Source organism: Mycteria americana, chromosome 19 (assembly GCF_035582795.1).
Source record: "Mycteria americana isolate JAX WOST 10 ecotype Jacksonville Zoo and Gardens chromosome 19, USCA_MyAme_1.0, whole genome shotgun sequence".
Classification (NCBI taxonomy): domain Eukaryota; kingdom Metazoa; phylum Chordata; class Aves; order Ciconiiformes; family Ciconiidae; genus Mycteria; species Mycteria americana.
The window spans coordinates 8,433,295-8,454,826 of record NC_134383.1 but is presented as its reverse complement, the minus strand read 5'-3'; the positions used below and the strand labels follow the sequence as shown (position 1 = coordinate 8,454,826).

General features: G+C 49.7%; 1 long non-coding RNA gene across 1 annotated transcript in view; it reads right to left on the bottom strand.

Moving 5' to 3' along the window:
* The window catches only part of LOC142418872 (uncharacterized), a 63,550-nt gene extending 42,720 nt beyond the window's left edge, over positions 1–20,830 (bottom strand). The window contains exon 1 of the long non-coding RNA XR_012778413.1: positions 20,727–20,830. This is a non-coding gene — a long non-coding RNA (uncharacterized LOC142418872). The remainder of the gene's footprint in view (positions 1–20,726) is intronic.
* Between the last annotated feature and the right edge of the window lie 702 nt (positions 20,831–21,532).

The following is a 21,532-nucleotide window of genomic DNA, read 5'->3' as shown; positions in this document are numbered from 1 at the left end:
AAACCTCTGTTTTTAACAAAACCCATGGACGGGCACCAGGCACGGGTGGGAATTAGGGACCTTGGGCATCACAAATTCATTTTCGGATGAGACGGGAGCGAGCAGCTCGGCAGCGCGGGATGTTTTAGGCTTGCAGAGAGGAGCCTTTCGGATGGCTCGCGGGAACGTGAACGGGAAAAAGGAGATCGCGGGTGCTGGGGTCTTGCTAATTTGGGTGCCCTGCAAGGGTCTTTGCTAATTTGGGTGCCCTGCTGAGGTCTTTAATTTGGGTGCCCTGTGAGCATCTTTGCTAATTTGGGTACCAGTGGTCTTTGCTAATTTGGGTGCCCTGCAAGAACCATTGCTAATTTGGGTGCCCCTTGGGGTCATTCATTTGGGTGCCCTGCAAGGGTCATTGCTAATTTGGGTGTCCTGCTGAGGTCCTTAATTTGGGTGCCCTGCAAGGGTCTTTGCTAACTTGGGTGCCCTCTTGGGGTCTTTTCATTTGGGTGCCCTCAAGGGTCTTTGCTAATTTGGGTGCCCTGCTGAGGTCTTTAATTTGGGTGCCCTGCGAGCATCTTTGCTAATTTGGGTACCAGCGGTCTTTGCTAATTTGGGTGCCCTGCAAGAACCATTGCTAATTTGGGTGCCCTCCTGGGGTCGTTCATTTGGGTGTCCTGCAAGGGTCTTTGCTAATTTGGGTGCCCTGCAAGGGTCGTTGCTAATTTGGGTGCCCTGCTGAGGCCTTTAATTTGGGTGCCCTGCAAGCATCTTTGCTAATTTGGGTACCAGCCCACGGTCTTTGCTAATTTGGGTGCCCTCTTGGGGTCCTTCATTTGGGTGTCCCGCAAGGGTCTTTGCTAATTTGGGTGCCCTGCTGAGGCCTTTAATTTGGGTGCCCTGCGAGTGTCTTTGCCAATTTGGGTACCAGCCCATGATCTTTGCCAATTTAGGTGCCACACAAGGGTCGTTGCTAATTTGGGTGGCCTGCAATGATCTTTGCTGGTTTGGGTGCCTTGCTGGGGTCTTTATTTTGGGTGCCCTGCGAGCATCTTTGGTAATTAGGGTGCCCTGCAAGAGTCTGCTAATTTGGGTACCAGCCCACGGTCTTTGCTAACTTGGGTGCCCTCTTGGGGTCTTTCATTTGGGTGCCCTCAAGGGTCTTTGCTAATTTGGGTGCCCTCAAGGGTCGTTGCTAATATGGGTGCCCTGCTGAGATCTTTAATTTGGGTGCCCTGAGAGCATCTTTGCTGATTTGGGTACCAGCGGTCTTTGCTAATTTGGGTGCCCTCTTGGGGTCCTTCCTTTGGGTGTCCTGCAAGGGTCTTTGCTAATTTGGGTGCCCTGAAAGGGTCGTTGATATTGTGGGTGCCCTGCTGAGGTCTTTAATTTGGGTGCCCTGCGAGCATCTTTGCTAATTTGGGTACCAGCCCACGGTCTTTGCTAATTTGGGTGCCCTCTTGGGGCCTTTATTTGGGTGCCCCGCACGGATCTTTGCTCATTAGGGTGCCCTGCGAGCATCTTTCCGAATCCCGATCGTGAGCAGCGCCGCAAACCTTCAGCAGCGGGTGACGCAAAAAGATGCTACGGGAGCGACACCCGCTCCTGCCCCGGTCCTAAAGCCTCTGCAGGCGAGCAGGGCGCTGGTCAGGACGCATCCATCCCTCAGCCGCTGGCGTTTCGGGGCGCCGGAGGCTTTGCACCCCAAAATCCTGCGAGGAGCACGCGACGCACGTCCTCGCGGGGGTAGCCGGGCAGCTCCCGGGATGCCTCGCCGGTATCGGAGCATCCCGAAATCCCATCCGCAGCCCCCGCGCCGCGTTAACAGCTCGTATTTTTGCTAATTGTACAAACCTAATGGGGGAAGGCGCTGGCGGGGAAGGAAAAAAAAGGGTAATGGCCATCAGGCCAGCAATAAACCAAAATTAATGGTCCGTGGGAAGAAATCATGTCCACTTAATACCAGCTTTGAAACTCTAATAGAATAATGGAATACCGAGGGGGTTCTGCTCATACGGGGGTCGCCTACGCGCCGTCCATCACGCCCCGAGCAGGAGCCGCCGGCACCCTCCGGAGCGGGAATATTTTGGGAGGTGAGCGGGGAGAGCACGAGCACCCTTCCACCGCCCGGGCCGTGGCGGGCGGAGGAGGAGGAGGAGGAAGGGCCACAGCGTCCCGCGGGAGCCCGGCGCCTTTCCGCTGGTCCGGCCTCCGGAAGCGCAGCTGGAGGGGCCGGGGGAGCCGACGGAAAATGCCTGGCTGGGGGTGTGCCCGAAGCTGGGGGCGCGCTCGTCTTATTTTCTTTTTTTTACTCTTTTTTCAATTTTCTTTTTTATTTTGTTTTCTTTCTTTTTCCATTTTCTTTCTTCTTTTCTAATTTTTCTAATTTTTCAAATTTTTTTATTTTTTAAATTTTTTCCAATTTTTTCTTTTTTAATTTTTCAATTTTTTTACTTTTCTTCAATTTTTTTATTTTCTTTTTTCCAATTTTCGTTTCTCTACTTTTCTTTTTTCTTTTTTAATTTTCCAAATTTTTTTATTTATTTTTCGATTTTTTTATTTTCTTTTTTCCAATTTTCTTTTTTCTCTTTATTTTCTTTTTTCTTTTTTAATTTTTCAATTTCTTTTTCTTTTTCATTTATGTTTCAATTTTCTTTTTTTCCTTTTTCCTTTTTGCCAATTTTCTTTTTTCCACTTATTTTCTTTTCTCTTTCTTAATTTTTCACTTTCCTTTTTTTTATTTATTTTTCCAACGTTTTTCTTTTCTTTTTTCCAATTTTCTTCTATTTATTACCTTGTTAACTTTTTTCTTCTTTTACCAATTTTCTTTTTTCTTCTAATCTTCCTTTTTCTTTTTCTTTCAATCTCCTTTTTTCTTTTTATCCTCTTTTCTCCTTTTTCCATTTTCTTTTTTTTTTTCCCCCCCTTGAGAAAGGAAAACTCAACAATTCCCCGACCACACCGGGGGGAAAAATCCCCCCCAAACCTCGAACACACCAGCATCCCCAGCAAGCCGGCAGCACGGCGGCCACACCGCCCAGGGATTCCCAATCCCTATTTCCAGCACCTCCCATCCACCCCTTTCCCCAGCCCTGCTTCATCCACTAAAAATCTAATTATTGCAGGATTTTTGCTCACCCCAGGACGAAAACCCAAGTGTACGAATACCCCCGTTCCTGGGGGAGAGGGAGGGGGAGGAGGCGCATCCCAAACTTTCCCTTCGGATTAAAAATTAAAAAAAAAAAAAAAAAAAAACCCCGATGCGAAAAACTTTTGCCCAGAAAAAAGTTTGGGCGCAAGCAAAGCCCTTAATTCCAGGAAAACCGGGATTAAAAGCGGATGTGGAGTATTTATATGAAGTTGTGTAAATACAGACGCCACGACCCGGCGGACGTCACCGGCGCTTTTAAAAATCTCAAATATGCGACAGGGAAAATCTGTGTTTTCCACTGAAGCTCCACCACCCCGGAGCCAAAAAACCAGTGAAAACCAGTGGGTTTTATTAACGCCCCAAATCATACTGGTCATGGAAGGACAACAGCATCCCCAAATCCCCCAACCAGGCTGCGATCCCCATCTCCGGCTTCGGGACGGCTCCCCTCCGACGATGCCAACCCCTCCCCACGGAGGCTCCACAGCTTTTTCCTATGGGAAAATCCTAATTTTTCCCCAAAAAAATGCCGGGGGGGGGGATAATTGTTAAAAAAATGCTCCTGCTGTTGAGGAACCACTCGGAGCCGGAGGAGGATGGGGATGATGGATCATCCCGGGCTGGACCACGGATGCTCAGGGATGCTCCAGCTCCCTGTGCACAGGGGGAAAAACAAGCACCAAGCACGGATATACTCAATTCCCGGATTTTTCCCGCAAGGATTCAGGCTATCCGTACGGAAAACTCAACCGGGATTGCAGGCAAACGATGTTTTCATCCCCCCCACCCCCCGAAAGCAAAACGAGGAGCGAGCGGCCGCTCATCTAAAGAAACCCGGGATATAAGCAAGGGATGCGCCGGACCGGCCGCGCTACGCGACCGCCGAGGCTCGTGTTGCAGGATCCGGCCTCGCCGCGGGATTGCAGGGCCGTGCCGTAAAGCGGCTATTTTAAGATGAGATATCGTTTCACCAACAATTTCCCTTGGTTTCATGTGACATCGACCCAGCATCCCTAAAATAAACGGGCGACCGCTCCCCCTTCTTAAAGGGAAGAGAGATATAAATGTTAAATATAATAACGCAGGCGCCCAAATAATTTGTATTAATGATTTTGCTTATTTGGGGTTATTCATAGGACGGAGAATAAAAGCAAGCCAAAGGCGAAAAGCGCTTTGGATTTCAGCAAATAATTGGAAATCTCGTTAATTAAAAGTACACCGGACTCAAAGATGCTGCTGAGATCCAGAGCTTGGGATCGCAGAGGGATTTGGGGGATTTTTTACCCTGATTTGGGGAGTTTTCCCACAGAAATTAAAAAAAAAAAAAAATAGAAGTTATCGCTTTCCAGGCAGGATTGGTCCCCGCCGGCCGCACGCTCGGGGTTTTCTTACCCAAAGCGGCGGCAAAATCATGATGCTCCGTGTGCCAACGTAGCAAAACTTGTTGGGAAAATTACTGTTTGCTGATTTTTTTTTTCTTCTTTGCCGCCCGCAATGAGCCCAATGGGGATTTTTGCTGTTTGGAGCCAAAAATCTCTAATTTAGGATTATCCCCATCCTCCCACTCCCTGGAGCTGCTTATTATTATTATACATTAAAATAATCTCATATTATATATATTATATTAAACGTTAAAAGAATTTCACTAGAATTTCAATCTCTTGATTGAAAATTATCCTTTATCAGCTCGAAAAATCGTTCGCATCTCTCACGGGAGATGAACATCACTTTGTGCAGCTAAAACTCACTCGGCAGCAAGTCTTGAAGTTATTTTTGACTCTATTTCTGCAGCTCCGGGGACCTCACCTCTGCGTTATTTACTTTCCTCGCTTGCAAATGCAAAGTAAAGTTTGAAACCCGTGTTATAACCAAAAAAAAAACAGCACCAGGGCAAGGATTTTTCCAGGAATCTGAGCATCCGTGATGCTCGCGCGCTTGGATGCTCGCGGGAAGGGCGCCGGGAGCGCGCGCGTGTATCCGAGCAGTGTTTTTCCCTGGAAATCGCCCTCGTACGACGCGCTGGGATGTTTAACTCACGTCGGAAAAGTTATTTTTATTTACGAGTATCTGACCAGGTCGATCACCAGCTCGCGGAGGATGCGACCATGATTTTCCTCCCCTAAAGCGGCGATGGGGAAGACGACGCACGCCCGGCGCTCGCTCCGCTCTCCCGCTTGATAATTTCCTATTATAAATCAATCCATCGATAATTTTCTATTATAAACCAAGCAACCCATGATTTTCTATTATAAATCAATCAATCGATAGTTTTTCATTACAAGCCAATTAGAATTAAATGGGATTTAATTAGATTTAGGTTCCATCGCCACCGGGCTAAACGCCACCGTGCATCCCCCCCCCCAAAAAAAGCAGGTATTTATAGCCGGCGCGTCTCATCCCCGCTGCCCTCAGCCCCAGCGATTAATTAAATTAGCACAAAGAGGGGCTTGTTGAGCGTCTCCGGCCTCGCGAAGTCGAGCCGGCGAACAGGAAACAAAGGGTTGAATTCTGTCTGCTTGGCTGAAGGGTGCTGTGTGTCCCGGCCGGGCGCTGGAGCGGGGCCAGGGGTGCCCCCCGCCCCACGGCAGCCATGCCGCCGGATGGGAAACGAGCCCCCAGCCCTCTCCGTGCCGCGGTGGGATGCGGGGTGGACGGGGCGAGCCGGGCATGGGGCTGGCGCGGTGGGGCGAAGGGGGTTTGCTAAGGGGGTTTTGCCAAGGGGGTCTTCCTAAGGGGGTCTTTGCTAAGGGGGTCTTGCTGATGCGGGATTGCTAAGGGGGTTTGCCAAGGGGTCTTTGCTAAGGGGGTTTGCTAAGGAGGTTTTACCAAGGGGTCTTGCTAAGGGGTCTTGCTAAGGGGGGTTTGCCAAGGGGTCTTCCTAAGGGGGTCTTCCTAAGGGGGTCTTGCTAAGGGGGTCTTTGCTAAGGGGGGTTTGCTAAGGGGGGTTTGCTAAGGGGGGTCTTGCTAAGGGGGTCTTCTAAGGGGTTCTTGCTGATGGGAGATTGCTAAGGGGGTCTTTGCTAAGGGGGTCTTGCCAAGGGGTCTTTGCTAAGGGGGTTTGCTAAGGGGGTTTGCTAAGGGGGTTTGCTAAGGGGGTTTTACCAAGGGGTCTTGCTAAGGGGGTCTTGCTAAGGGGGGTTTGCCAAGGGGTCTTTGCTAAGGGGTCTTTGCTAAGGGGTCTTGCTAAGGGGGTTTTACCAAGGGGTCTTCCTAAGGGGGTCTTCCTAAGGGGGTCTTTGCTAAGGGGGGTCTTGCTAAGGGGGTCTTCTAAGGGGGTCTTGCTGATGGGGGATTGCTAAGGGGGTCTTTGCTAAGGGGGTCTTGCCAAGGGGTCTTTGCTAAGGGGGTTTGCTAAGGGGGTTTTACCAAGGGGTCTTGCTAAGGGGGTCTTGCTAAGGGGGTTTTACCAAGGGGTCTTCCTAAGGGGGTCTTGCTAAGGGGGGGTTGCTAAGGGGGTCTTTGATAAGGGGGTTTGCTAAGGGGGTCTTGCTAAGGGGGGTCTTGCTAAGGGGGTCTTCTAAGGGGGTCTTGCTGATGGGGGATTGCTAAGGGGGTCTTGCTAGGGGGGGTTTGCTAAGGGGGGTTGTTGAGGCGGGTTGTTGAGGGGGTCTTGCTAAGGGGGTCTTGCTAATTTGGGTGAATTTGGGCTGCTTTCAGTGCTGGCCTCCATCACACCCTGGCGATTAACCGAGAAAGAAGGGGGGGGGGGGAACCAACCCCTAAAACCTCCAAGCCCTTCCCAACTCATCACAGGAGTGCGAGAGCGCTTATGCACCGAGCCCCTCTCCGAGCGCAATTAATTCAGGGTGAAAAAGCTCCCGGTAATTCCCGCAGGGATAACAGCGCCGGGAATGTCTCTGGTTTCCCCCCGTCGAGCCAAATCCCAACATAAACGGTTGCAGGGAAAATAAACCCCCCCGCGACGTCTATACCTTGAGATAACCTTGGCCGCCTTCCAGGTGCTCTGCTATTAAAGATGCTACTAAATTACTTTATTTGGGGTTTTTCGCATAAACATTCTCGCCGGGTCCTTCAGCTACGCTGTTTGGGACGGGAATTTTAAAAAGGGAGGAAGAGGAAAAAAAAAAAAAAAACCAAAACAAACCGACTCTGTTTTTGGAGGTTGTTTAAGTAAGGAGGAATGATTTAGCGCGGCGTAGGGTGATATTAAAATGGAAAGGGTTACGTTAAGTAGAAGAAAAAGCTCCCCGACAGTGAGAGGTGGCTCCCAGGATGAGGAGAAAACGCTGAAATGCTCAAAAAGAGGGAAAAGCAACTCGATAAAAAGCGACGGCTGCGAGGGCGGGATGCGGAGGGGCTCGGGTTTGCACGGGGGAAAAGAGCGGGAATGGGGAATAGGCCGGTGATGGGACTGCTCTGGGGTGAGTCGCACCCAAAAGCGGGAGGAACGGCACTAAAAATGTACCGGTAGCGTTAAAACTGCACCGGCACCAGCAAAATTGGACCGGCAAGGCCCAAATTGCACCGGCGTCCCTAGAATTGCATCCGTGTCCCCAAAATGGGACGAGCAGCACCGAAATGGGATGAGCATCACCAAAATGGGACAGGCATCACTAAAATTACACCAGCATCCCGAAAAACTGCACCAGCATCCCGAAAAACTGCCCCAGCATCCCCAAAATTGCATCAGCACCCCTAAAATTGGCAGCGTCACCAAAACTGGATGAGCATCTCCAAAATTGCACGACCACCATCAAAACGGGACGAGCGTCACCAAAACTGCACCAGCATCCCTGGAAGTTGCACCAGCATCCCCAAAATTGCACACCAGCATCCTTAAAAATTGCACCAGCATCCTTAAAAATGGTACCAGCATCCCTTAAAACTGCACCGGCATCCCTAAAAATTACACCAGCATCACTAATATTGTACGGGCATCCCTAAAATGGCACCAGCATCCCTCAAATCTGCCCCAGCATCCCCAAAATTGCAGCATCACCAACCCTAAAATTGCAGCATCACCAAAATTGGACGAGCATCCCCAAAATTGCACCACCGTCACCAAAACTGGACGAGCCTCACCAAAATCGCAGCAGCATTTGTCAAACTGCACGAGCATCACGAAAAACTGCACCAGCATCCCTTAAAGTGCACCAGCATCCCCAAAATTGCACCAGCATCCCTAAAAATTGTACCAGCATCCCCAAAATTGCACCGGCATCCTCAGAAATGGTACCAGCATCCCTTAAAATTGCACCAGCATCCCTAAAAATTACACCAGCATCACTAATATTGTACGGGCATCCCTAAAACTGCACCAGCATCCTCCAAAATTGCACCAGCATTCTAAAAATTGCACCAGCATGCCTAAAAATTGCACCAGCATCCCCAAAATTGTACCAGCATCTCTAAAAATTGCACCAGCATCCCCAAAATTGCACCAGCATCTCTAAAAATTGCACCAGCATCCCCAAAATTGCCCCACCACCCCAAAAATTGCACCAGCATCCCCAAAACTGGCACCAGCACGCCTAAAAATTGCACCAGCATCCCCAAAATTGCCCCAGCCTCCCTAAAACTGCCCCAGCCTCCCTAAAAATTCTACCTGCATCCCCAAAATTGCACCAGCACCCTAAAAATTGCATCAGCATCCCCAAAATTGCCCCAGCACCCTAAAAATTGCACCAGCATCCCCAAAATTGCACCAGCATCTCTAAAAATTGCACCAGCATCCTAAAAATTGCACCAGCATCCCCAAAACTGGCACCAGCACGCCTAAAAATTGCACCAGCATCCCCAAAACTGCCCCAGCCTCCCTAAAAATTCTACCTGCATCCCCAAAATTGCACCAGCACCCCTCAAGCTGCAGCAGCATCCCCGGCGCGAGGCGGGAAGCCGGGCAGAGGCGCGGAGGGGCCGGCTTGCGGGCGCTGATAGGGGTTTTAATTATCGTCTCATTACGAGCATCGCGGTTATCAGATGAAGCTCCACGCAGCCCAGCATCCCTCCTGCGCCCCGGGGAGCCAGCAGAACCCCGAATCCAGCGGGACCGGGCTGCAAACGACCCCGCTAACGAAGGGGAGAAGGGAAGGCGGCCGCCATCCGAGGGTTTCCCAGCTCCTATCCCAGGAAAAGCGGCGGATGGGGAGGGAGGTCGCGCAGCTCCTGGGATAGATATTAAAAAAAAAAAAAAAAAAAAAAAAGTCTTTTCCTTGAATTGATTTTATTTAAGAGCGCAAAGAGAGCGGGCTCCTCGCCCCGTCCTTCCCCGTTTAAATCCCACCCGCGGTACTGGAATCCGGGGAGGGGGATGCTCCAGCCTGACCGCGCTGGGAAATAAAGTCAGGACTAAATGTGAGCCAGATTAAAGTCAGTTAAGACTCTGCCTAGCAGTCTGTCTCTCCATCCCGGGTTCTTTTACCCATCTTATTACGCGCCAGATCCTTACAGGAGAATAACCCACTGATACGGTTTATTATTTATTATTTCTTTCCTATTATTAGTTATTATTATTCCTTATTAATAATTATTAATAAGTATTAATAATACTTATTAACTGTTATTAATTATTATTAATTGTTTATTGTTTGTTATTTATTATTTTGATTTATTCTTCAATACCAGTTATTATTTCTGACTTCTTTATTATTATTAACTTCGTTCCCTGCCGTCACGCTGACAAAGCGCCCCAATTTCCACAGCCATTTGCTTAAAGCCAAACAGCGTTTGCGGGCGCAATATTTGCCAAAAGGCCCGCTTCCATCCAGCGAACGACTTCGAAAGGCATTTAAAATGGCTTTTTTTTTTTTTTTTTTTTAAAGGTTAAAAGGCACTCCAGAAAGAAAGGGGTGGCCGCGGCGTATCAACCCCTGACAAAATGCCCCGCTGAATTTTATTTTTTTTTTTAATGGCAATTAATTAATTGCCAGAGTTAAGAGATGTTGGATCTGGCACCGAGATATAAAGAAACCAATTTCTGCATGTAAATGCATTAAAAGACCTTTGCGGGCACTTTCTATAAATGGGATTTTCTTGGGATTGAGATAATAAATAATAATAAAAATTTATTTTTTAATTTTTTTTTTTTTAACTCCTCCAGCAAAGTTAATGTTCTCAGAAGCCAGATTTGGGGGGGGTTATTTTATAGAATTTTATTTAAAGTTGGGTGAGTTCTAAGGAGGAGGGAGGTCAGGGAGAGGAGGCGGGAGGAGGGATGGAGAGCGCGGGATGAGGGATGCTCCGGAGGGGAGACCCCCGCCCGCCATCGCCGAGCCGATTATTTCTAATTATTTATTACGAGCCGATCGAGGGGCGAATAAAATAGAAGACCCGGAGAGGGTTCGGCTCAGCGACCTCGCTCGCCAGGGCTCTTCCCTTTGGAAAGAGGCAGCGGAAAGATGCTGGGAAATAAAGGGAAAAAAGAGAAAATAGGGAAAAAATCAGGAGAATCGAGCAGGTCAAAAGTCTTTTTTTTCTGGGCTAGGCACCAAAATCACCAAACCGCATCCCGGCCGTCCCTGGCATCACCACCGGCAACAGGCGGCGGCGTTCGGACGGAGAAATTAGCAGCTCGGAACAATAAATTCCCTTTAAAATTTATTGCTCGGGAGCATTAAAAATGTCTAAAGCGGTTTACATCCACCACCGCAGTGGGAATTTGCTCGGGGATAAGGGAGCTTGTAATTGCTATTCTAAAACTTGCCTCAGAAGCTTCAAGCAGTGTTTAAAAAAACCCTTTTAAGGGCTTTATAAAGCTATAAAGTGCCTTCCGACGTACCTAGGAGCGACGGATCGGTGAAAGATGGTCCTGCCTCCACCAAATAATCCGCGGAGCAACACGCCGCTGACCAGAGAAGGTGAAACAAGACCACTCAGCTGCAATATTCTATTTTTTTTTTAATATTTGGGAAAGTTTTGACTCGCTGCTTGCGAGTGCGAGGTGGAGGAGCCGCGGTCGGGGGGCCCGGCGGCTGTTCTGCCCGAAGCAGGCTGCCGAAAAGAAGGGAAAAAAGGAGAAAAAAGGGGGGAAAAAAGGCAAAAAAGAAAAGAAAAAAGGCAAAAAGGAAAAGAAGAAAGGTGAGAAAGAAAAGAAAAAAGCGAAAGGAAAAGGATAAAAATGAAAAAAAAGAAAAAAGAAAAAAGAAAAAAGAAAAAAGAAAAAAGAAAAAAGAAAAAAGAAAGGAGAAAAAAGAAGAAAGAAAAAAAAAGGAAAAAGAAAAAAGAAAAGGAAAAAGAAGCCAAAAAGAAAAAAAAGAAAAGGAAACAAAAAAGGAAAAAAGAGAAAAAGGAAAAAAAAGGAGAAAGAAAGAAAAAAAAAAAGGGCAAAATAGGGGGGAAAGGGGAAAAAAAGGAAAAAGGGAAAAAGAGAGAAAAAGGAAAAAAAGAAAAAAGGAAAAAAGGGGAAAGGAAAAGAAAGGAAAAAAGGAAAAAGAAAAAAGGGCAAAAAGGAAAAACGGGGAAAAGGGGAAAAGAGGGAAAGGGGGGAAAGGGGAAAAAGGGAAAAAGGGAAAAAAGGGAAAAAAGGGAAAAAAGGAAAAAGGAAGGAAAAAAGAAAAAAGGAAAAAAGGGGGGGAAAGGGGAAAAATGGGGGAAAAAGGGAAAAAAGGGGGGAAAAGGGAAAAAAGGGGGGAAAAGGGAAAAAAGAAAAAAGGAAAAAAGGAAAAAAAAGGAAAAAAGGGGGGGAAAGGGAGAAAATGGGGGGATAAGGGAAAAAAAAAGCAGCTGTTCCCCCCAAGGAAAAATTTGGGGGGGTTCAGGCTGGAACCCAAATTCAGCGCCCGGATCTGGGCACATTTTGTAAGTGGCTTTCTGGGATTTATCGAGAGGAGAAAGCGAGCCGTCGCGGCCAGGAAAGGGAGAAGCGAGTAAAAAACTGTGGGTTTGGTTATCATTTTTTTCCATAGTTTTTGCAACCCCTTATTAAAGTCGCGAGCTCCGTACAGAACCTACAGAACATTTTTTTTTTATTTTCTCATCCACCCGAGGAGGATTTCACGGCCGCTTGCAAAACTCTGCTCCACCTGCACAGAAATAATCCGTTTTTTTGGGGGGAGAATCAGTGGTACCGCATCTCTAACTTGAATTTTTAGGGCCTTTTGGTGGGGCTCCCTGGATATTTGGGATTTTCCTGCCTGGATTAGAGCTGGGGGAGGCGGGATGGGGCGGGTCGCACAGCACGGGACGCGGAAAGATGGTTGAAGGAGGGAATGGAAAAGAAAACACAATTAAAAAAAAATAGTAATAAAAAAGTAAACATAAACATAAAAAATGAAATAAAAATAAGAAATAAGAAAAATAAAAATAAGAAAGAGAAAGAAAAAAAGAAAAAGAAAAAGAAAAAGAAAAAGAAAAAGAAAAAGAAAAAGAAAAAGAAAAAGAAAAAGAAAAAGAAAAAGAAAAAGAAAAAGAAAAAGAAAAGAAAAAGAAAGGAAAAAGAAAGGAAAAGGAGAGAAAAGAAAAGAAAGGAAAAGGAGAGAAAAGAAAAGAAAAGGAGAGAAAAGAAAAGGAGAGAAAAGAAAAGGAGAGAAAAGAAAAGGAGAGAAAAGGAGAGAAAAGAAAAGGAGAGAAAAGAAAAGAAAAGAAGAGAAAAGAAAAGGAGAGAAAAGGAGAGAAAAGAAAAGGAGAGAAAAGAAAAGAAAAGGAGAGAAAAGAAAAGGAGAGAAAAGAAAAGAAAAGGAGAGAAAAGAAAAGGAGAGAAAAGAAAAGGAGAGAAAAGAAAAGAAAAGGAGAGAAAAGAAAAGGAGAGAAAAGAAAAGAAAAGAAAAGGAGAGAAAAGGAAAGGAGAGAAAAGGAGAGAAAAGGAGAGAAAAGGAGAGAAAAGAAAAGGAGAGAAAAGAAAAGGAGAGAAAAGAAAAGGAGAGAAAAGGAGAGAAAAGGAGAGAAAAGGAGAGAAAAGGAGAGAAAAGAAAAGAAAAGAAAAGAAAAGAAAAGAAAAGAAAAGAAAAGAAAAGAAAAGAAAAGAAAAGAAAAGAAAAGAAAAGAAAAGAAAAGAAAAGAAAAGAAAAGAAAAGAAAAGAAAAGAAAAGAAAAGAAAAGAAAAGAAAAGGAGAGAAGAGAAGAAGAAAAAAGAAAAGGAGAAAAAAGAAAAGGAGAGAAAAGGAGAGAAAAGGAGAGAAAAGGAAAGGAGAGAAAAGGAGAGAAAAGGAGAGAAGAGAAGAGAAGAGAAGAGAAGAGAAGAGAAGAGAAGAGAAGAGAAGAGAAGAGAAGAGAAGAGAAGAGAAGAGAAGAGAAGAGAAGAGAAGAGAAGAGAAGAGAAGAGAAGAGAAGAGAGAAAAGAAAAGAAAAGAAAAGAAAAGAAAAGAAAAGAAGAAAAGAAAAGAAAAGAAAAGAAAAGAAAAGAAAAGAAAAGAAAAGAAAAGAAAAGAAAAGAAAAGAAAAGAAAAGAAAAGAAAAGAAAAGAAAAGAAAAGAAAAGAAAAGAAAAGAAAAGGAGAAAAAGAGGAAAAAAAGTAAAAAATTAATAAAAAATATAAACATGCAGTCGTGGTGCTTAGGGACCCGGTTTAGTGGCGGGCTTGGCGGTTGGACTCAATGAGCTTAAAGGTCTTTTCCAAGCTAAACGATTGTAGGATCCTATGAGTCTGTGCGAATTAAAAACCATATATATAGTAAAATAAAAACGAAATACAAGAATAAAAAATAAAGTGGCAAATAAACCAAACCAATACTAAAAAATTAAATAATGAATGAAATAAAATGAAAAAAAAAGAAAATAAATAATGAAATAATGAAATAAATAATGAAAATAAATAATGAAAAATAAAGAAAATGAAATTAAAATGAAATTAAAAATTAAAAATTAAATTAAAAATAAAAATTAAGTAAAAATTAAACAAAAAATAAACAAAAATTAAAGAAAAATAAATAAAAATTGAATTAAAAATTAAATTAAAAATTAATTAAAATGAAATAAAAATCAATAAAAATCAATTAAAATAAACAAACATTAAATAAAAATTAAATTAAAAATTAAAAATAAAGAAAAATTTAAATAAAAATAAATACAAATACATTAAAAATTAACTAAAACAAAAATTAAACTAAATTAAAAATTAAATAAAAAATAAATAAGAATTGAATAAAAAATAAATAAGAATTGAATAAAAAACTAAATAAAACTTTGAGGGTCACGGAAAATTATTTCTCGTCCAAGCAGCCCCTAAACTGGCGTTTTAGCTAAGCCTCATCCTCTTCCCAAGCCCTCCTCCTCCGCCGTCGGCCCTCGGAGCATCTGCGTCCCGTCAGCCGCAAAGAGCCTCCCGCTAGAGCAGCGCGACCCAAAAACCCCGCGCCCTTTTCGGCCTCTTGAAAAAGGAAAAAAAAAAACTAATGGTAAGCCAGAAGCTGGCAAATATTTCACGAAGGCTCGTGGCGGCGGCGGCGTGGGGGGCGACGGGCCCTTCCCGCAGAGGGGAGGCCAAAAAAGAGGCTGGGCCGGGGCGGGGGGAGGAGGCGAGGGCACGTTCGGCCGTTGTTTATACAGCTGCACATCACAGCTGGGCACAAGCCACCTCAGCCCGACGGGATCGCGGCTCCGTCCCGCCGGGATCGCGGCTCCATCCCGATGGGATCACAGCTCCGTCCCACCCAGATCACAGCTCCATCCCACCCAGATCACCGCTCCATCCCAATGGGATCACGGCTCCATCCCACCCAGATCACGGCTCCATCCCAATGGGATCACGGCTCCGTCCCACCCAGATCACGGCTCCATCCCAATGGGATCACCGCTCCATCCCGCCCGGATCACCACTCCATCCTGATGGGATCTCGGATTCATCCCAATGGGAACACCGCTCCATCCCGATGGGATCACCGCTCCATCCCGCCTGGATCACCACTCCATCCCAATGGGATCGTGGCTCCATCCTGATGGGATCACAGCTCCATCCCGATGGGATCATAGCTCCATCCCGCCCAGATCACAGCTCCATCCCGATGGGATCACAGCTCCATCCCGCCTGGATCACGGCTCCATCCTGATGGGATCGCAGCTCCATCCCGCCCAGATCACAGCTCCATCCCACCCAGATCACCACTCCATCCCAATGGGATCACCGCTCCATCCCTATGGGATCGCAGCTCCATCCCGATGGGATCGCAGCTCCATCCCGATGGGATCACTGCTCCATCCCACCCGGATCACAGCTCCATCCCGCCTGGATCACCGCTCCATCCTGATGGGATCACAGCTCCATCCCACCCAGATCACCACTCCATCCCAATGGGATCACCACTCCATCCCACCCGGATCACCGCTCCATCCCGATGGGATCACCGCTCCATCCCGCCCGGATCACCGCTCCATCCCGCCCCGGCGGGACTGGTTTCCCCATGGGGATTACCTAGAGCATCACCTCGCTCCTTGCAAGGCTGGAGGGGGGGATAAAACCGGGTCTAAATTGAATCGAGGATTAATTCCCATCCCTGCGGATTATTATTTTGAGCCGGCATCTTAACGATCCGACTAATGATGCCGGGAAATAATTTATTTTTTTGCTAATTAGAAGGCATTTGTTAACACCCTCTTTGGTGGCGGTGAAAATTATTTGGGAATCAAGTTACTCAACGGCACGTGGGATATTAAATTCGAGGCAGAATCGTCTGGATCCAGCAAATTATCCCGCTAACACCCCAAAAAACGCATTTTTCCACATCCTGGAGTAAAATAAGGATGGAGAATAACAGGGGACGGGATGCCGAGATGCGGCGGGGGCACCCGTGCCCTGAAAAAAAGAAGATATTGATGCTCGGTCCTGCTTTCCCACCGGGGTCGGGGATGGCGAATCTCCCCTAATTCATCCCTAAGCGTGGCAAAAGTTTCCTCTCGACTTGAGGAACCGCGGCTCGTTGTTCAAATTTAGTATTTCTGCGAGGAAAAAAGAGAGACGGCGAAGGGGGAGGTTATCCGGAGCCGGGGGAAAGGCGCTCAGCATCATAAAACTCTCACTTTAGTCTTTTAAATTATTATTTCCCACTGTAGCAGGGGTTGAAAATCCTTTTTTTTTTCTCCCTGCCTGCTTTTGTGCGATGGGCATCCCCGCCCGGCGACTCTCAGCCGCCCCATCCCATCGCCGGGGCTAATTTTACTCATTATTTTACGCCGGAGCAGCTCCCAGGAAAACAGATTAGGCAAAACTGGGGGTGTTGCAGCACCCCGGGTTATTTTTCTCCACGTCCTCAGGAAATATCGCCGGGTATCCATCGCGCACCTCAAACCCGGCGGCGCGGTGGAACCGGGATGCGGACGGTACCCGGCGGCGCGGTCCCGGGGGATGAGGACGGAGGGGTGGAAGGATGCTCGTCCCGCCGGGACCGCGCCGCCATCGCCATTTCCTGGGAGGATAAATAAAAAAAAAAAAAAATCCCTATTATCGCTCGGAGACTTAGGGATGCTGTCAATCAACTTGAGGGGAAAAAAAAAAAAAAAAAACACCCTGAAGTAATGCAAAAGTTCACTGGAAAAGCAAAAATCCTCCGAAATCCAAAGCTGCCCCGTCGCAGGGCCTTGGTTTAGGCGTGAGGTGGGAAAAAAGGGTATTCCCTGATGCTCCCGTGGGACAAAGCCTTCCCCTCCCACCACGACTTTCTGCGTTGGCTTCAAAAAAAAGGAGAATTCCTTAAAAAATAGGGATTTCCTTCAAAAAATGGGAGATTTCCTTAAAAAAAGGGAGATTGCCTTAACAAAAAGGAGATTTCCTTAAAAAAAGGGGAGATTTCCCTAAAAAAGGGAGATTGCCTTAATGAAAAGGAGATTTCCTTAACAAAAAAAAGGAATTTCCTTAAAAAGATTTCCTTAAAAAAAGGCGATTTCCTTAAAAAGAGATATTTCCTTAAAAAAAAAAGATTTCCCTTGAAAAAAAGGCGATTTCCTTTAAAAAAGGCGATTTCCCTTAGAAAAAGGCGCTTTCCTTAAAAAAAAAAGATTTCCCTTGAAAAAAAGGCGATTTCCTTAAAAAAAAGGCAATTTCCCTTAAAAAACAAGCAACTTCCTTAAAATAAAGCAGATTTCCCTTAAAAAAAGGCGCTTTCCTTAAAAAAAGCAGACTTTCCTTTAAAAAAAGGTGATTTCCTTAAAAAAAAGGCGATTTCCCTTAAAAAAAAGGCAATTTCCTTAAAAAAGGGTGATTTCCCTTAAAAAAAGGTGATTTCCCTTAAAAAAAAGGTGATATCCTTAAAAAAAGGTTGATTTCCCTTAAAAAAAAGGCGATTTCCCTTAAAAAAAAGGCAATTTCCCTTAAAAAAAAGGCGGTTTCCTTAAAAAAAAGGTTATTTCCCTAAAAAAAAAGGCGATTTCCCTTAAAAATAAGGCGAATTCCTTATTAAAAAGGCAATTTCCCTTAAAAAAAAGGCAATTTCCTTAAAAAAAAGGCAATTTCCTTAAAAAAAAGGCAATTTCCTTTAAAAAAAGGCAGTTTCCCTTAAAAATAAGACAATTTCCTAAAAAAAAAGGCAATTTCCTTTACCTCCCCCTCCCCAAAATGCCGGAGGGAGAACGGAGAACATTCCGGCAAGCCCGGCGGGAACGCCGAGCATCGCTTGTAGCCCCCTTTCTCCCTCCCCGCTGCGATATCGGGGGGGTGTTTAATGCTCTATAGGTAGAAGATGTTACATCTCCGACGTCATATATACATCAGGTCAAAATGAAGGGGGTTACGGGACCCCCTCGATGCCGGTTTTGGGAGGCCGGGGCTGCAAATCGCCGTAAGCCCCCCAGTTTTGGGGTGCTGGGGAGCGCAGCGTCTCCGTCGCCGCCTGACGCAGCCAGCTCCCCTGTTAATCTCTCCTGTAATTAGCCCCCAGCAATTAACTTTTGCCCCTAACGAAGGAAGCGCAGCGCGGGGAGTTAAATAAAATAAGAGGGAGGGGAGGGAAAAAAAAAAATCAGGGGGAATCCCGATCCCGTCATCCGTCTGCTCCGTACGGCTTCAACCCCCCCCAAAAAAGGTGTTATTTTTTAACCCGAATCACCCCAAATCCCGTTAATTCACCCAAATCTCTCTCCCCAGCCACGCAGGGCTAAAAACAGCCCCCCAACATCAGACCCCAAAGGTTTTGGGGGTTGGTTTGGGGTTTTTTTCGCCCAAGGACCCCCCTTTTCCGCGCCGGGAAGATGCCAAATCCGCCGAGTCAGCACTTTTGGAGGCGCGACGCCCAAAAGTTTCGCCGAAGCCGGGTCTAACCGAGCCCCTCGCCGGTTTTTCTCCCTTCCGCTCGCGTGGCTTTTTCGGATTTCAAGGTAAAATAAGTCTAAAAAAAGCAAAATTAAGCCCTTTCCCCTCCTGTTTTGTGCTTGTCCCCAGCAGACAGCTGCCCCCGCATCCCGGCCAAAAATAATCCAGCCCCCCCCTTTCCCTTAATCTAATCTCTCCGGCTGGGAGTTTGAAAATATCCTGCCGGGTTTAGGGTTTCCCGTTACCCGGCGGGCGGCGAGATAGTGGGAAAAAGATCCTTGGGAGCGAGAAAAACCGGGAAGAGCCCAAACAAAGAGCCGGAGCCAGAGCCTAAGTTGAGCTTCGACGCCCGGGATGAAGTTCGGGGGGGGGGGGACGGGGGGGACAGAACCCCGATCCCTAAGCAAAACTTCCCGAGCTGCGCGATGCCGCCGGCGGAGCCGCTCTCCCACGGATGGAAATCCACTACAAAATTCAATTTAAAAGAATCAGAATTATTAAAAGCAAAAAAAAAAAAAAAAGCCCCCCCCCCCCACAACGCGCGCCGCTGCTGCGAAAATGGATTTTTGAGAGTGTTTGAGCCAAGCCTGCGGGCACGGGAGGGATGCGCCGGGGGGGTCCCGCGGAGCCGTCCCGAAGGAAACGGGGTGCACTGGGGGAAATAGGGTGTACTGGGAGAATGGGGTGCACCAGGAGAAAGGGGGTGCCGGGGGGGGGGGGTTATCCCCAGGAGAAGGAGCGGGCTGCGGCACGCCGGCAAGGGCCGCGTTTCGGCGCTGGCGTCGAGCCCGCGTGGGGCCCTGCAAGGCGGCGGCAGTGTGTGTGTCCCCCCCAGAGTGGGTGCCCTGTGGGTGCTGGGGGGGGGGGGCACCCCGAGAAAAAAGAGTTACCTTGTAAAGCTGGGAGGCTGCGGACAAAGCGGCCCCCCCTGCCCGCTGCGCCCTCGCCCCCCAGCCCCGTTTGCACGGCGGGCAACTTTCCAGTTGCAAAATGCAATGAGCTGGAGGGGGGTGCAACCCCGGGGGGGGACACTGCAACCGGCTGGGGGGTTTGCAACCCTTGGGGGGCATTGCAACCGGCTGGGGGGGCTGCAAACCCCCCGGGGGGCATTGCAACGGGTCGGGGGGCTGCAGAGGGTATTGCAACCGGCTGGGGGGGGGTTGCAACCCCCCGGAGGGGCATTGCAGCGGGTCAGGGGGCTGCAGAGGGTATTGCAACCGGCTGGGGGGGCTGCAACCCCCTCGGGGGGCATTGCAACGGGTCGGGGGGCTGCAGAGGGTATTGCAACCGGCTGGGGGGCTTGCAACCCCCCCGGGGGGCATTGCAACTGGTCGGGGGGCTGCAGAGGGTATTGCAACTGGCTGAGGGGGTTGCAACCCCCCCGGGGGGCATTGCAACTGGTCGGGGGGCTGCAGAGGGTATTGCAACTGGCTGGGGGGGTTGCAACCCTCCGGGGGGGCCTTGCAACCGGTTGAGGGGTTTGCAGCCTCCTAGGGGCCATTGCAACTGGCTGGGGGGGGAGTCTGCAGCAAGTCCCAGGGCATTGCAACCGGCCGGGGGGGGCGGTTTGCAACCCCCCGGGGGGCATTGCAACCGGTCGGGGCGCCTGCAGCAAGTCCGAAGCTACTGCAACTAGCTTGGGGGGCTGCAACCCTCCCGGGGGGGGGGCATTGCAACCGGTTGAGGGGTCTGCAACCAGTCCGAGGGCATTGCAACCGGCCGGAGGGGGTGCGACCCCCGCCTTGAGGCACTGCAACCCCCCGAGGGGCATTGCAACCGGCCGGGGGGGGGGGTCTGCAACCGGCGGGGGGGGTCTGCAACCGGCCGGGGGGGGTCTGCAAGCAGTCCGACGGCATTGCAACCGGCCGGGGGGAGTCTGCAACCGGCCGGGGGGGGTGCAAGCCCCCGGGGAGCACTGCAACCCCCCGGGAGGGTCTGCAAACCCCCCCGGAGCACTGCAACCCCCCCCCGGGCTCATTGCAACCGGCTGGGGGGGCGGGAGGGGGGGGGTCGCAACCCCCCCGGATCCTTGCAGCCCCCCGAAATCATCGTAAGCGGCCGGGAGGGGGGGGGTCACCGCAGAGCACCGCAACGGCGGGGGCAAACCGCAGCCGGCTGGAGGTCAGCCCGGAGCGGGGGGGGGGGGGAGCGGCGGGGGGGGGGGGGAACGGGACACGACACCGGGACCCGGACACCGGGGACACGGACACGCACACACACACACGCCGCGGCCGAGGCCCGCGCTACCCCCGGCCCCGCACCGGGAGGGGAGGCGGTGCGGAACGGCAAGTTACTTCCCGCACCGGAGGGGATGAAGCGGGGAGCGGGGGGGAGGGGGGGGGGGTGTCCCCGCCGCCGCCGCCGCCGCCACACGTGCCCCGCCGCCCGGGCCGCTTTGTCCGCGGCGCTCGGCGCGGCTCCGCCCGCCCCCGCGCGGCGGCCCGCCGGTGAGTGACAGCCTACCTGCCCGCCAATCTTCATCACACCGACACCGGCCTGACAGCGCGGCCGCCGCTCGCCGCCCGCCCGCCCGGCCCCGCCGCGCCGCCGCCGCCACGCCCCGCCCCGCCCCGCCGCCGCGACACGCCCCCTCCGCCGCGACACGCCCCCTCCGCCGCCACACGCCCCCGCCGCCGCGACACGCCCCCTCCGCCGCCACGCCCCCGCCGCGGAGCCACGCCCCCGCCGCCTCCGCGCCCCGAGGCCACGCCCCTCAGGCCACGCCCCCTCGCCACGCTCGCCGAGCGCCCCCTGCTGGCCGGCGCTCCTCGCAGCCCCCCCCCGGCCCGCCCCCCCCCAGGCAGTGCTGAGCCCCCCCAGGCACCCCCAAACGGACCCCCCAGCTCCCGGGTCCCCCCCAGGGCATCACTCAGACCCCCCCCGGCCGCATTTGCCCCCCCCCGGCAACATTTGTCCCCCCAAACACATTTGCCCCCCCAACACATTTGCGCCCCCAAATAACATTCGCCCCCCAACCATATTTGCCCCCCCAACCATATTTACCCCCCTCAAACACATTTGCCCCCCTCCCCAGCCGCATTTGCCCCCCCAGCCACATTCAGAGCCAACCCCGGTGGCCTTCAACCCCCCACGCTCCAACCGCAGACACCCCCCCCCCGGGTGCCACCCCCCCATCAAGGTCACCACCCCCCCAGCCCCCCAGCGCGACCTTTAAATTTAGGGCACCCCAAAAAATCCCACTCCCGGCGCTTCCTGCGGGATTATCCCCCGAGGCGAAACGCTCCCATTTTGGGCGTATCTATTAATTA